We start from the raw sequence: 14,685 nt of genomic DNA, 5'->3' as shown, positions 1-14,685 counted from the left end.
CAGATTCCCCAATACCTTTCATCAAAGTCTATGACTTATCATACATTTATTGATAGTGGTTTGGTTATAACACTGGTTCAGTGTAAGATCAATGTAGGCTTTAAAAAAAACAGAAGCTCCAGGATGAAAAACACTGAATGGGGACAGAGAGTCAAGCACAGGTAGGAATTTGAAACAAGAGGTGACATAAGTCCTTTGGGATAGCCAAAAACACATGGGGCACTGTTTGGGATACCATAGCAGACCATGCCATCAAGCTTCTTATAGTCTTATCAAGGAAATTGTATATGTCCACATGAAATATTAACATAAGAAGAGTGGATATCATGTGCTAATATGAATGACAAGTTGTGTGGTAGAAGTTAGACACTAAGCAGGTGGCAATATCATCTGAGAAGTTTATAATATGTTATAAAAGAAAGGATATGATTTGAGTTGATTTGATCATGTCCTTACCAGAAGATAGTATTTACATCTAAAGAAAATAACAGCACTGAAAAAGCACAGTACTTCCTTGGGTACCAATCCCATCACTGTTCATTTCTCTGAGAAGATGACGTATATGAATAATTTCTGTTACAAATTTGGACACATTCTCTTCATTGATTTTTGCTCTAAAAGTTTACTTTACCAATATTGGGAATGGACTTATATATGTCAATAGGCAAGAGTTCCAATATGTATGAATGGAGAATGCCCAAGAGTCCCATGGTTACTACTCATTCCTCAGAGCCTATGATGCATGTCCTGACAGGAAGCACAGCTTCCCTTGTGACTTCCTTTGTGACTCTCTCTACAGTGGCCCACAGTGGCCCTACCCATGGCACTTTGGGTACAGTACCCAGTAGGGCAGAGATACATGTAAAATGGATATGTGGAGCCTGCTGGGGCTCAGGTCAATCCAGCTTAGAGAGTCCCAGAAAGACACCTGAAATCATCTGTGGAATTGAACCATTCCTAAGCTTCACAGATTTCTAAACAGATAAAATTTAACCATTCCACTCTACACAAGTCTACTGACAAAGAATGAAACGAGAGACTTCAAAGAAGTTTCCAGGATGGATCCTTGGGTAAGTCTTCCCACTCCATTATTTTCACACATTTCAAGTAATTATTACTTACTGTGGAAAAGGAAAATAGTTTCCTCAAACCATTTTCCCCCACCCATCTGCTGTCAGAATAGTCATTATGACGGAAAATATGTCTACAGAACTGCATAGAACAAAACAAAACACAGCACTGCTACCAAAAGGCAATAGTGCATCCACATAACAGAGTATGAATTCTCAGTTCTCCATTCCAGTAGTCTGCCTTAGACTATTAAACACATGATGAAATGAGAGAGAACGTGTACAGACACATGCTATGTCCTTCATGTACATCCACACATTTGCTTTTAAATGAAAAGGTCTTAATGCCATGTTTTAGCTCATATTTTTCTACTTTCCATAGTCCTAATTTTAAACTTTACCTTCAACATGCTGTATTTATCATTCTTAAAATGTAGGGGATATAAGCTGGCAATAATAGTCATTTGGAGCATGCATTGTAAGTTACAGAGAAAATAGAGGTTCTGGTTTATTATGCTGAAGCTGTAAAGCCACGAATACAAAATATGGCTGGCAGTCAACTTGCTTTATTCTTCTTTTAACAACTTACTAACAGTGTGTAAATAATAAAAGCAAACTTTGATTTTTCCATCAGAGCTCTCTGAAATGGATACTAGAGTGCATTTAACATTGTGACCAGAAATATTGAAATTTGACAGCTGAGAGGTTAAAGGTCTCAAATTTATACATCGAGGTGTTTGTTCCTGTCATCATCCCAGCAGCTTCCTCGGAATAACCCCTTTTGCTTACTGAACCTTTGAGAAACAGAGAACATTAAGTAATACATCTTGGCACATGTCCTGGGATTTTTGCTCCCATCAGGAAGCAAGCCATCCTAAACTCACTAAAAGAATTCTAGGGATATGAAAGGACATCCTTACAACCATTAACTGTACTGTGTAGGAAAATCTCCTATTCTTTGGGCCCACACTCTAAATATATTAGCTTAAACTCCTGGATTGTGTGCTTGGTTTCCCACATACCTCTCATCTGATAACTTCCTTCTGCCAAAATTATATTTGCTGATAGAAAATGATCAGTTGAACTCTTGCTAAAAAGGTGGGAATACTACCTTACTCCAGCAAAATTTATCTTCAGCACAAACACACCCTCCCATTTCATGGCCCATTTCAGTATCTATCTCCCCTTTCAAGTAACATACATTCTATCCTTCACGTCAGCTCCCAGGCATTCAGACTGCCCTGTCCTCCCCACTAGCCAGCTGATCAGAATTCACGCTGTTACTATTGAGAAGATTTGGGTCCACCTCAAATCTTGACTCTCCAAATGCATAAATCTAGTAACAAATTTGCAAAATATGTGGCAGTAATTTCTTCAAATAGAATAGTAGTAAACAACAAGAGTTATAAAGGAACAAGGAGAGGATTATCACAATATTTCACACACATTAAATATTTATCTGGCCTTATTCTAAATGGATCACATTTTTTAACTCATTTAATTCTCACAACAATCCCATTAGACTTATGCTATTTTATCCCTTCTCTCTTTTTTCCTTTTTAAACAGAAAACAACAAAATGGCAAAGGCTCTTTTTCTTAAAGATGACTTAAGATAAAAGATTCTGGGTAGTCTGCTAGACTCTACCACCAGAGAGGGATGTGACTAGTTCCCATTGCAATATGTACAGTTACTAAATGTCATGAATTTTCAAGATCACTTGAAAATTGATTGGTGCTTAGAATGAAGAGTCCTGGAACACCAGGATTCTCCCACAAACCCATTCTTTTTTTTTTTTTTTTTATGATAGTCACAGAGAGAGAGAGAGAGAGAGAGAGAGGCAGAGACATAAGCAGAGGGAGAAGCAGGCTCCATGCACCGGGAGCCCGATGTGGGATTCGATCCTGGGTCTCCAGGATCGTGCCCTGGGCCAAAGGCAGGCGCCAAACTGCTGCGCCACCCAGGGATCCCCTACAAGCCCATTCTTAATAAAATATACTTCATTAAGAATTTAATGTGTTAGGGTGCCTGGGTGGCTCAGTCACTTAAGCATCTGCCTTCAGTTCAGGTCATAATCCAGGGTCCTGGGATTGAGTCCCATATTGGGCTCGCTATTCAGTGGCAAGTCTGCTTCTCCCTCTCCCTCTACTCCTCTCCCCTGCTCATGCTCTCTCTCTCAAATAAATACATTAAAATCTTTTAAAAATAAATTTAGAAAATTAAATTTTAAAAAAGGATTCAATGTGTTATCCATCCCAAAGATATTTGTCATCTAATAATATCTCAAACCAGAGGGATTAATAGTCAAAGACTGAACGTTAGGCATCACTCTTCTACAAAAAAAGATATCTTTGTATCCTTTGAAATTATACTACACCAAATAACCATATCTCCACTTGTGAAAAAGGCCTTAACTGATTGAAGTAAGACAAAACAGGCAAGTCTGACTCAATGTGCCAAACACTATTCTAGGCATTGAAGGAGACAAAGAGAGGGAGACAGACAGTATATCATGCTCAGGGAGGTGGGCAGGTGAGAGTGCAGCTGAAGTTTCAGGATAAATGGATATCAGTTCAGCCAAGGGGCCTTGGGAAGAGATTCCCACCACAAAGTTCCTTGGGAAGACCCACTGGCACTGCAGAGTGAGACTGGGCAAACCTCACTAGGCAGGCTGAGCTGAAGGTCCCCAGGAATGTGGGCAGTCACATCAGCATCAGAACAGGGAAGAGAACCCTGTTGCTCAGAAACATGGCCTCTACTGGGGTACTCAGGGCTGAGCAGAGGAGGCAGTGCACACAGACATGCAGATACACACACACACACACACACACACACACATACATCCCTTAGAAACTGCACAAAACGAAGGTGGTAGATGGAAATGATCCCTCTGGGTAAGTCCAGACCAAGGGTGGTCAGTTTTATTTCCCTCCAAAGAAATTGATATTGATATGAACTCCCCTAAACCTAGGCAGAAGCATAGAGTGCAAAAGGAAAAAATGCTACAAATAAATAGGTATTTTATGTGTCTGCTATGAAACACCTGCATAAAAGGGAAAAGGGAGGAAAATCTATTTTACACCTCAAATCTAAAGATTTTACATTCCCTTCAAGTTTTTATATTAGAGCCTAGACTTGGTATTTTATACATGTGGCCCACTCTTTATAGCTCTCTGATAAAAATAAATGTGAGGAGAAAGAACAGGCTAGACAAGCTACCACATCGCCCCTTCCTCATATTTTGCGAAAATTATCTTTCCTCAGACTCACAAAAGTCTCAAACTCTGCATGATTTACTAGGCAGGCTTTGGAAGCCAAAGCTTTTGTGGACCAGTCAGCCATGGCATATGGGCTCAAATTTTCTTAGCTCATCTACAGGTACCAGATTTACCACCCCCTCTTGGTCAGAAGAACACAGCTATGCTATGTAATGTTTTTAATAATGTGGGATCACTCTTTCGTCCTCATTATATCCTCTAAAGCTTGAATAAAACTGCACAAACTTCTTCAGCAGCCATGAAATCTATTTCCTAGTTCCCATCTAAGAACAACAAGCTAATAAGTTTGATGTCTTAATATCAGCTTTCCTGATTTCTGGAATGAAAGCCCATCCGCTAGGTCCCAGCATCCCTACCCAAAAAGGCACAATCTCTGTTGATGCCCACACATCATAGCTTCTTTGGATAATACATTTTTCCACAAGCCTTAAAACTTGTTATTAAGGTGCCTACAGCACCATGTAAGCAACTTGGAAGCAAGCCTCTCACTGAATGAATATTAAATCTCTTGGGTCAATAGGTCCTCCTGCTTCCCTGGCAGATAGAGTAAGAAAAGATGCCATGTTTTCCTTAGCTACCTAATGGCTCTCTAACTGCTGGTTTCCATTTTCAGTCTGGCACAAACAAAAAGGCTTGCAGCCCCTTCCATGGTCTCTTGAGCTCACCAACCACCATGCAAAGGCAGCAATTTTTCATTATTGATAAAATGTAATGTCATAATGTCATGGCCTTTCAGGTCATCATTTTGGTAAGTCAGCAATGACATTATCACTTTTTATAATGATAACAAATGGCCATAATGTTTGCATGTAATTTTCATTGACTCCTTCAGAATTCTCATTCAACCCCGTCAACAGATGGAACTTAATAGCAACTTCATATGTCTTTTTCCTTAGATCTGCTGAAGGCTAATAGTAAAATCTGCATGAATCAAAGCTTATTAAAAGCACAATGGCTATTCCGCCACCCCCCTTTTAACTGAATGTTTTAGTTTTAGAATGAAAAAAATTTGCAAAATGTATTTGTAACATTGGATTTGGGCATGGAAATGAATTAAGTACATTTACTTGCTATTCATTCATGAACTCTCACTAACCCCTTTCTGTTCTGTCCAGACCTGCACTTCTCCAATCTGTCCAGTGATTTTTGAGTGCTGTGTTCTGACTGTTTCATAGTAATCATAGAACATTAATTGGTCTAAATGATAAGAATCATTCATGGGGCTCTTATTTCCATATATTAGCCTTCTGACTCCTCTTCTCCCTGAGAAAGTAAAAATATTTCATTGTTTGAGCCCAGAACTAAAACCAGCATTCCTTAGAAAGTCCTTATTTTTTCAATTTATTGACAATAGAGTAACAAACAGAGTAAAGCTAGAACAAGTTTACACACTAGTCCTAAAAACACTCAGTCTAAAACACACTTGGGAGATCTCAAGAAATATTTTAGAACTCATTTAGTACTTCATGAAGAAGAAAGAAAAGAGAGGAGAAAAATTCTCACTCACAAGCTCTCTGGCCTAGGGTATGTTTGTATGTATCATATCATCTAATCTTCATAACAAACCTCTCCTCCAAAAAAATAAGAATCACTCTCTGCTTTTAACAGATGAGGAAACTGAAACTGATGCTCAAGGAGATCACAGAACTTATGAGTCAAGAAACCAGCATTCAGACATAGCAGTTCTGATTCCAAAACTCATGAGTGTTCCATCACACAAAACTCCCAAAGCAGTTATTCCCCTATCGAAGGAAGAACCAAATCTTTCAGCCATCCAAATAAAGTCATCATACATTCAGAGAAAAGATATGAGTAGATTTCAGATGTAGAAACTCTTTATGTTGCCATTAATACATCCATTTAGACTATTATTGGTACCAGTCTCAGGGCAGTCACATCTTAACTGAGTTAATGACTTCAATGCATCTGTGTGATTCCTCATTTGATGCCCTTTCCACATTATTCAGTAGATTTCACTACTGTCCAAATTAGGTAGTTTCATCAGATCTGTAGATCAGCAGCCCTCTAGCTGACATGGTAAAACCATGTAAAAGAGTAAATATTGGTGTTAGGATGAGAGTTTCCCACACCTGTTCTAGTCAATCAGAGGAGGCACTCATTACCACCTCCACTTAAAATAACAAACATTTCTAAAGATTTTACTGTTCACAAAGCACCATTCTACTCTTGCATTTATCCTCACAGCAATCCTATGTTAAGGTAAAGAAACAGATTACTTGATTTATCCAAGTTCATAGAGACACCAAGTGGCAAAAAAAAAAAAAAAAAAAAAAATTCCAAGCAAACATCTCTGGCTCAACTGTTCATGCTTTTTCCACTCTACCAAGGCTTTTAGTGTATTTAGGGAATATGATTTCCAAAAGCAATGTACCTACCAGTATTGGGGGAAAGTTCAGCACTTCCTCCAAGGGGCAGGCCAGGCAAACACCAGGACCTCATAGAATAGAAGTCTTCTAGAAATGGAATGGTGGTATAAGGGAGTATAGAGGAAGGACTTGCAGAGAATGAGGGCTAACAAGCTATTCTATCTAATGAATTATAAGTACATGCTGGAAAAGAGGAAGGACTTCTCTTCACTCCTCTTCATTCATTCAGTAGATCCTGGAGGCTTACTCTCCATTCAATCATGTGTTCATTAATTCAATATACATTACTGAGCACCTTCTCTAGGCCAACGTCATACCAAGCATGGATGATACAATAGTGAATGAAACACACATCGACCTGCCCTCGTGGAGTTCACATTTGTGCAGATGAGATGGTCACTAATGTCATGAAAAATCATCTCACTACTATTGATGTACATGAAGACCAGTTGTGAGGACATAGAATTCGACCAATCCCAAGGAGTTAAGAAAGACCTCTCTAAAGATGAGACATTTACATTGAGATTTGAGGCATTAATGAGTAGAAGTCACCAGGCAAAACATTAGGGAACCAAGGGAATTTTCCACCCTTGCCTCCCTCTTTAAGGTTCCTTTCTGCTTGGTTTCCCTTGCCTTATTAGCCAAATACTATGGCTATCATGATGGTTACCACCTCAACCTTAATTTAGCACTTATCTGGTCTAACTCACTAACAATTTGGAGATCTGTGTATGTGTAACTTTGACAGGTCAGAGGTAGCCTGAAGGACATGCCTGATGATTTTCTGCCATGTTTGGTTTTAAATCATAGCTAATCTGGCAGTTGCTACATTGACCATCCCTCTTTCTCTTTCCTTCTCTTTGTATGACTCCTCACAATGAGTTGACATGCCCCTCTGTATACTAAGCCATACAAAACTCCACATTCCATTCCTTCTTTTTCATCTTTTTCCTTTTCATATATTACTATGAACTGAATTGAGTTTCTCCAAAATTCATATGATGAAAATCTACTTCCCAGTGTGATTGTTTGGAGACAGGGATTTAGGGAGGTAATTAAGGCTAAACGAAGTCATAAATGATAACTTTAATCCAAAGGGGCTGGTGTACTTGTAAGAAGAAGGAGAGATACCAGAGAGGCACATTTTTTTCCTCTCTCTCTCTCTCTCTCTCTCTCTCTCCTTCCTTCTCTACCTCCCTCCTTCCCTGTGTGTGTGTGTGTGTGTGTGTGTGTGTGTGTGTGTGTCTACCCACCCATCAAGAAAAGGCCATGTTAGGACACAGTGAGAAGTCAGCTATATGTAAGCCAGAAAAGAGACTCACCAGAAACCAACCCTACTAACACCTTGATCTTGAATTTCAAGTCTCCAAACCTGTGAGAAAATAAATTTCTAGTGTTTAAGACACCCAAACTGTGGTATTTTATTAGGACAGCCCAAAATGACTAATAGAGATGTGAAAACAAAAATCTGCAAGGTATAGCACATTCATTAGAAGTGTTAATAGAACTGTATTAACAAGTATTGCAAAAGTAGTAACTGCACAATTTGTACTCCTAGCTCTGGTACCCAGGAAGAGGAAATGACAGTAACATGGGGAAAAAAAATTATTGTAGAGATTGTCCAGGCAGGAAGGCTATGAACCAGCATTACTGCAGGTAAATGATACTTTCAGATGCTGTTTACCTGCAGCATCACTGCAGGTAAATGACACTTTCAGGTGTCTGTTCTAAAACTTTGTTTTTAAATTATCTTCACCATATTCTGTAATTATGTATCCAAAGAAGATACAGATCCTTCCTGAAAGAATTTTAGAATGGTTTATATCAGAAAGAGTAGGCAGCCATCCACTTACTAGGAGCAACCTCTTCGCCTAAAGACAAAGATGGTAAAGCCATTGTTTTCTAATAGGGGATTAAGCTGGAGAGGAGGGAAGGTTTAAAGAAAAGTAAAGACTGATAAACTTTCAGATTTGGCACACCAAATCCCATGGAACTTTATGTTCTTGGTGGCCATATAGATAGCAGATGTCATGATTTTCCCTTTTTCAATTGTAGGCACAGTAGAGGGAAAGGATTCAAACCTTCCAAGTTGATCTGTAGTTCTAGAAAGGGAATTGTAGTCTTCCTTGGGTTAACTTGAAAGCAGACACAATGTTTTACTTAAGCTTAAGTAGACATTTTACAAGATTTCTGAAAACACTACGTAATCCAAAGGAAAAAGGTATTGTATCAGTCAGTTATATCTAATAATGCTGAGTAATAGACCACTCTAAAACTCAGTAACAGCTAAACAATAAACATTTATTTCTCATTCATGAATCCGTGAGTCAGCTGAAGTTTGTCTGATATAAGCTGAACTCAATTGAAGGTTGGGTTCAGGTTTTTCATTCTCCTTGGACAGTGGCTACTTAAATATATTATTCTCATAGCAAAAGTTAAAAGTACAAGAAGTTCAGCAGAAGTGCAGAAGGATATCTAAAGCCGTTTCTGTAAGTCTTAGTCAAAACAAATCATAAACCAGTCCCAAAATCAAAATGCAGGGAAGCACCCTCCACCTACCACAAGACCAAACCAAGTTATAGGGCCAAGCCCAACATCAATAGGATGAGAATGTATACTCCTCCCATGGGGGTTGGAGGAGGAAGAGGAGAGTGAATATTTGCTTAACCATAATCTAATTGACCACAGAAATGCTACCTGTACTTTACAGATAAGAAAACTAAGGTCACTTTTTCAAAGTACAGAGCTAGGAGTTGAATAAAATTCTATATTTTTCCAAAGTTTACATTCTTTTCATTCATCTAATACCTTCCAAGTAATAGAAGAGAAAATATAAGAAAACACTGTCACAGAGATGATAGGCAACAACAGACTAAAGAGACATGTTTATAAACTAGGACCAAGAAATGCCTAAAGGAAGGAACAACACATGGAAGTTAGTCCACCAAATACAGTCATTTCATTATTCAAAAAATACTTATTGAACACTCACTTGGCACTAAACACTGTGATAAGCACTAAAGGCAGGATTGTTATTCTAGACAGGCATGCCAGTTAGATGGCACTTAGTTAAATGAAGCCAATCTGGAAGCAGTGCCTTCCTAGATCCTTTTGAGGACCTCTTCTTTTACATACTCCTTGGCATCTAACTGCCCCACCTTGCCAGGCCTGAACACCTAGATACCTATCCCCCAAACCTTCCTCTATAACCAGCCAGCTCAGCAGCTTAAAACAACTTAGGCTTCCTTCAACCAAGACCAAGCACCACTAGACCATTCTGAAAGGAAGCCCATCACTGGAATAACTTCTTAAATGACGTAGCACTTTCTACCTCATTTATCCTAATTCTCCCCTACTATAGTTTTCTTGCTACCTTTCCTATCACCACACTTTTACCTTATATTTATACATACCCCTAGCTCTCCTGACTATAATCTCTGCTGGTTCAACAACAATGGCTGTCTATCACAATAATAAATTCCTAGATTACTTCATGTATTCCATAAAATGCTCAGGCAACTTGTACCCAGTCCTGCATGATACAACAAATATTCCGTGAAATCACCCAAAGATCCACCCATAACATCCAGCAAAAGTTTTTAAAATCCCTTTTTTCTTCTTTTAAAATCTCCAACATTTTCTTCCCACAAACATGGCAGCTGTCCCTAAAATTGCTTTCTTTCACCCAAAACTCTCCCCAAAATTCATGGGTATCCAGTCCCTACTGACTCTTTTTTTTTTTTTTTTAATCTTTCCTTCCTTCTCTGCTTTCATTCTATCAGTGATCAAGGGCCCATTCAATGAGCCAGGTACCTCCAGGCTCAGAGTCTTAGCCTGACTGTTATCTCTGCTCCGAAAGGCTCTTTATCTAGATGTGTACCTGGTTTACTCTTGCCTCTCTTTTAGGCCTTTGCTCAAATGCCACCTCCACTGGGAGGCCTTCTCAGGCCACCCCAGGTAAAACTGGATGTTCTTATCACACACTTGTTACCTCCATCTTCCTTCCCTGTTTTCTCTACTTCCTCAGCACTTAACACCATCTGACATATATTTTCCTCCTTTACCTTGCATATTCCCTCTCTAGAGTGCAATCTCCATAAAGGTAGGAGTGTTATCCATTTTGTTTCCTGCTATATCCCCAACACAATGCCCAGTACACAGTGGGATTTAAAAAATATGTATTTACCCATTATTATTATTCTGCATAACAGAAACCAAAAAGAAATTGGCCAACTTGAGAGTGGTGGGGGAGATGAAGAGGAAGAAAGCTATGAATACTCAGCATATAATATCTTCTCTTTTTTTCACTCTGCCACACCATTGTCTGTAGTCTGACTCAGCCCCCAACATCCCACCTGAAACAGGTATCTGCTCACCCCCTTCCTCTGGCCACCCCATAACCATTCTGTGTTACCCCATTCCATCACATCCTCCCTAGTGATCTGAGCATGCTTTGTTTCACCCTCTAGAAAAAGAGGATATCCCTTCGTCCACTTTTGATACACTCAGTCTACAGTTCCAATGATTACTCATAGCATATATGGTGTTGTTTGGGGTGCTCCTAAAGGAATTCCCATAGAGACAAGAACTTATCCTATAGGAATCAATCTCTAATGATTAGAGATTAGGCCTGTAAGCCAAGGACTACACCTGACACACCATCAGTCACAGTTCCTCAGGAGAAAAGCAGCTTGTTTGCATATCATATGAGAGGATGTTTTTTTTTCCCTGTCATAGAAACAAGGTCACCCAAATAGACCACAGGATCACTGATCTCCGTGATGTGACCATGGAGAGATACCTAAAGTGCTATGCCCTCAAAGTGTAATGCCATTAGAGTGTTTCCAAGCACAGACATGTCATGAAATGTGGTTGGGGGATTATCAGTGGATGTATATTTTACCCTTGTTCTTCCTAGCTCCAATTTACCATAGATAATTGGGAATTGACTGAATCAGATAGACAGTAAATAGGTTAGCCATTTATTTCTAATAAAATCAAATCAACTACTTGTACTCCTCTCTTTCTCTATCTACCTCTTTACACTGTTAGGTAAAATAACACATATATAACATATATATAAATATACCACTTAAACAGTCAGAATTATAAAATTAAATCATAAAGCAACAAGAAGAAAATGTGGGTGAATACTTACCTGACATAGGTAAGGGAAGGAATATTTAATCATAAAAAAGAAAGGAAGAAACAACAAAGGAAATAATACTTTATTTTATAAAATATAAAACTGTAACTATTATTTGCATTAAATGATGAAAAAGTTTTGACATATCTTATATATAAAGAGCTCCTACAAATCAATAAGAAAAATATAAATATCCTGTATACAAAAATAAATGAAATCATGAATAGCCAATGAACAAAAAAGAAAATAACACTGGGTGTTATTCTGTATGTTAGTAAATTGAACACCAATAAAAAAAAAAAAAAAAAAAAAGAAATCATGAATAAAAAATATGAATACTTCACCAATAAGAATATACATATGAAAGCAAGACGATGTTTTCTGCCTATAGCTTTGCAAAATTTTTTTTTAAATTATTATACTCAATGGTGAGGAGAATGCAGAAAAATAAACACTTGATACTACTGCTGGAAAACTGGTGACCCCTTTCTGGAACGTAGTTTGGCAGTTTATATATATTCTTATTTTTTATATAAAAATTTCATCTTTAGGAATTTAACCTAAAAAAATCATCAGAGATTTACACAAATGTTTATTCATAGTGATGTTTGTTCTTTGTAGGCTTTTTATATTAGAAACACCCTAAATGCTTAACAATAAAGAAAAGCTAAGTAAATAGTGACAATCATACAGTAATATACCATGCAACTGAAATTAATTGTAGAAGATTGTATTTTCAAAAAATTACTGCAACAATATTTCTGGTTGCATATGCTCTTCCAGACCCTTGCCATTTCCCACTGTGGTAAGCTGAATAATGGCCTCCCAAAGATGTCCACATCCCAATCCCTGGTATTTGTGAGTATATACTTGTGTATATACAAGTATATACTTGTGAGTATATACAGGTGAGCCCAATGTAATCAACACAGGTCCTTTTAAGAGGGAGGCAGGAGAATCAGAGTCAGAAGGGAAAAAAAGTAATGATAAGCACAGAGGGTCACAGCCAGAGACAGTTGAAGATGCTTCAATGCTGGCCTTAAAGATAGAGGATTCATGAGCCAAGGAGGGCAGGCAACCTCCCAAAGCTAGAAAAGACAAGGAAATGGATTGTCCCCTAGACCCTGATAGGATACCTTGATTCTGGCCCAGTGAAACCCATTCAGAATTCTGACCTCCAAAACTGTAAGACAATAAACCTGTGTTGTTTTAAATTTGTAACATCACTGATAAGAAACTAACAAACCATTCAAGAGGTCTATATCTCAAGGGGAGAGCTTCTGTGGGCTTTGGGGTAGGCTTTTGTGTCTGCCTTGGTGACAAGCATGTGGCAGAAGGAAGGCTGTGTGACTTCCAAAACTAAGTTATAAATGGTGAGTTAGGGCAGCCCCGGTGGCGCAGCGGTTTGGCGCTGCCTGCAGCCTGGGGTGTGATCCTGGAGACCCGGGATGGAGTCCCACGTCGGGCTCCCTGCGTGGAGCCTGCTTCTCCCTCTGTCTGTGTCTCTGCCTCTCTCTCTCTGTGTCTATGGATGGATAAATAAAATCTTAAAAAAATAATAAAAAAATAAAAGGTGAGTTAGTGCTCACTTTGGCAGCACATATACTAATACTGGAACAATACAGAAAAAATTAGAATGGCCCCTGCACATGGATGACACAAATTCATGAAGTGTTCTATATTTTTATTGTCGAGTCATTATATTGTATACCTGAAAATAATATTACGTAACTATACTGAAATTAAATTTTTTAAATTGTTTTAAAGGGACACCTGGGTGGCTCATCCATTGAACGTCTGCCTTTGGCTCAGGGCGTGATCCCGGGATTCCAGATCAAGTCCCACATCAGGCTCCTTGTAGGGAGCCTGCTTCTCCCTCTGCCTATGTCTCTGCCTCTCTCTGTGTGTCTCTCATTCATACATAAATAAAATCTTTAAAAAATAAAAATAAAATAAAAATAATAAATAAAAATAAAAATTGTTGTAAGGCGAGTTAGTGTAAACCTGGCCTTTCTTTATGGACATTTACTCGTAGAACCCTGAGCTGCAATGTAGGAAGCATGGTTACCCTGAAGCCACCATGCAGGAGAGAACACATTAGAGCCTGGGAGAAATGCCCAAGAAACCAGTTGTTCCAGCCGCCAGTTGTTTCTAGCCCACATACCAAAAATCTGAGTAAGCAAACTTCAGATAATTAGCCCAAGCCAGCTCCTGACTACAACTGCACAAAATACCCTTCATAAGAACTGCTTGGCTGAGCCTAGATAACTCTAGAACCATGAAAATAATAATAAAATTATTCTGTTGTTTTACGCCATTAGGTTTTGTGTTGGCTTTACACATCAATAAGTAACCAATACATTAATGATAAGGAGAAATGTTCAACATATAATATTAAGAGAAAAGAGTAGGGGTGTCCGGCTTGCTCAGTCAGTAGGTCACATGACTCTTGATCTCAGGGTCATGAGTTCAGGCCCCATGTTGGGTATAGAGCCTACTTTAAAAAAAAAAAAAAAAAAAAAAAAAGTCTATACGCTATCATCACAGTGTGTTTATGTGTGTGTCTGTGTGTACACAGAAAAAACTTGGAGTCCCCAAAATATGTTATAGAATGGTTATTTCTGTGGGCTAGGTGAGGAAATTAGTTTCTTCTTTATATTTTTATATTTCCAAAGCCTATAGAATAAACATGCATTCCTTTTGTGATCAGGGAAAATATTTTAAGCCCTTTAGTTCCTATTACTTTCAAGTATATCATGATTGCAGAAAGCATATGAGTGTATCCTGTATAGGAAAGTATGCATT

At 38.4% G+C, this 14,685-nt stretch overlaps 1 long non-coding RNA gene and 1 other non-coding gene across 2 annotated transcripts; both read left to right on the top strand.

The window, feature by feature from the left end:
- The first annotated feature begins 826 nt into the window (after positions 1-826).
- Positions 827-13,872, top strand: LOC125754045 (uncharacterized). The gene is made up of 2 exons (XR_007407301.1): positions 827-1,070; positions 13,648-13,872. It is a non-coding gene; the product is annotated as an uncharacterized LOC125754045 (long non-coding RNA).
- Positions 13,462-13,566, top strand: LOC112676222 (U6 spliceosomal RNA). Its single transcript, XR_003146392.1, has one exon. It is a non-coding gene; the product is annotated as a U6 spliceosomal RNA (small nuclear RNA).
- Positions 13,873-14,685: the final 813 nt, after the last annotated feature.

The sequence above is a fragment of the Canis lupus genome, chromosome 30 (assembly GCF_003254725.2).
Source record: "Canis lupus dingo isolate Sandy chromosome 30, ASM325472v2, whole genome shotgun sequence".
In the NCBI taxonomy this organism is placed as follows: domain Eukaryota; kingdom Metazoa; phylum Chordata; class Mammalia; order Carnivora; family Canidae; genus Canis; species Canis lupus.
Note: the sequence above shows the minus strand (reverse complement) of the source record. Positions and strands in the feature narration are given on the sequence as shown.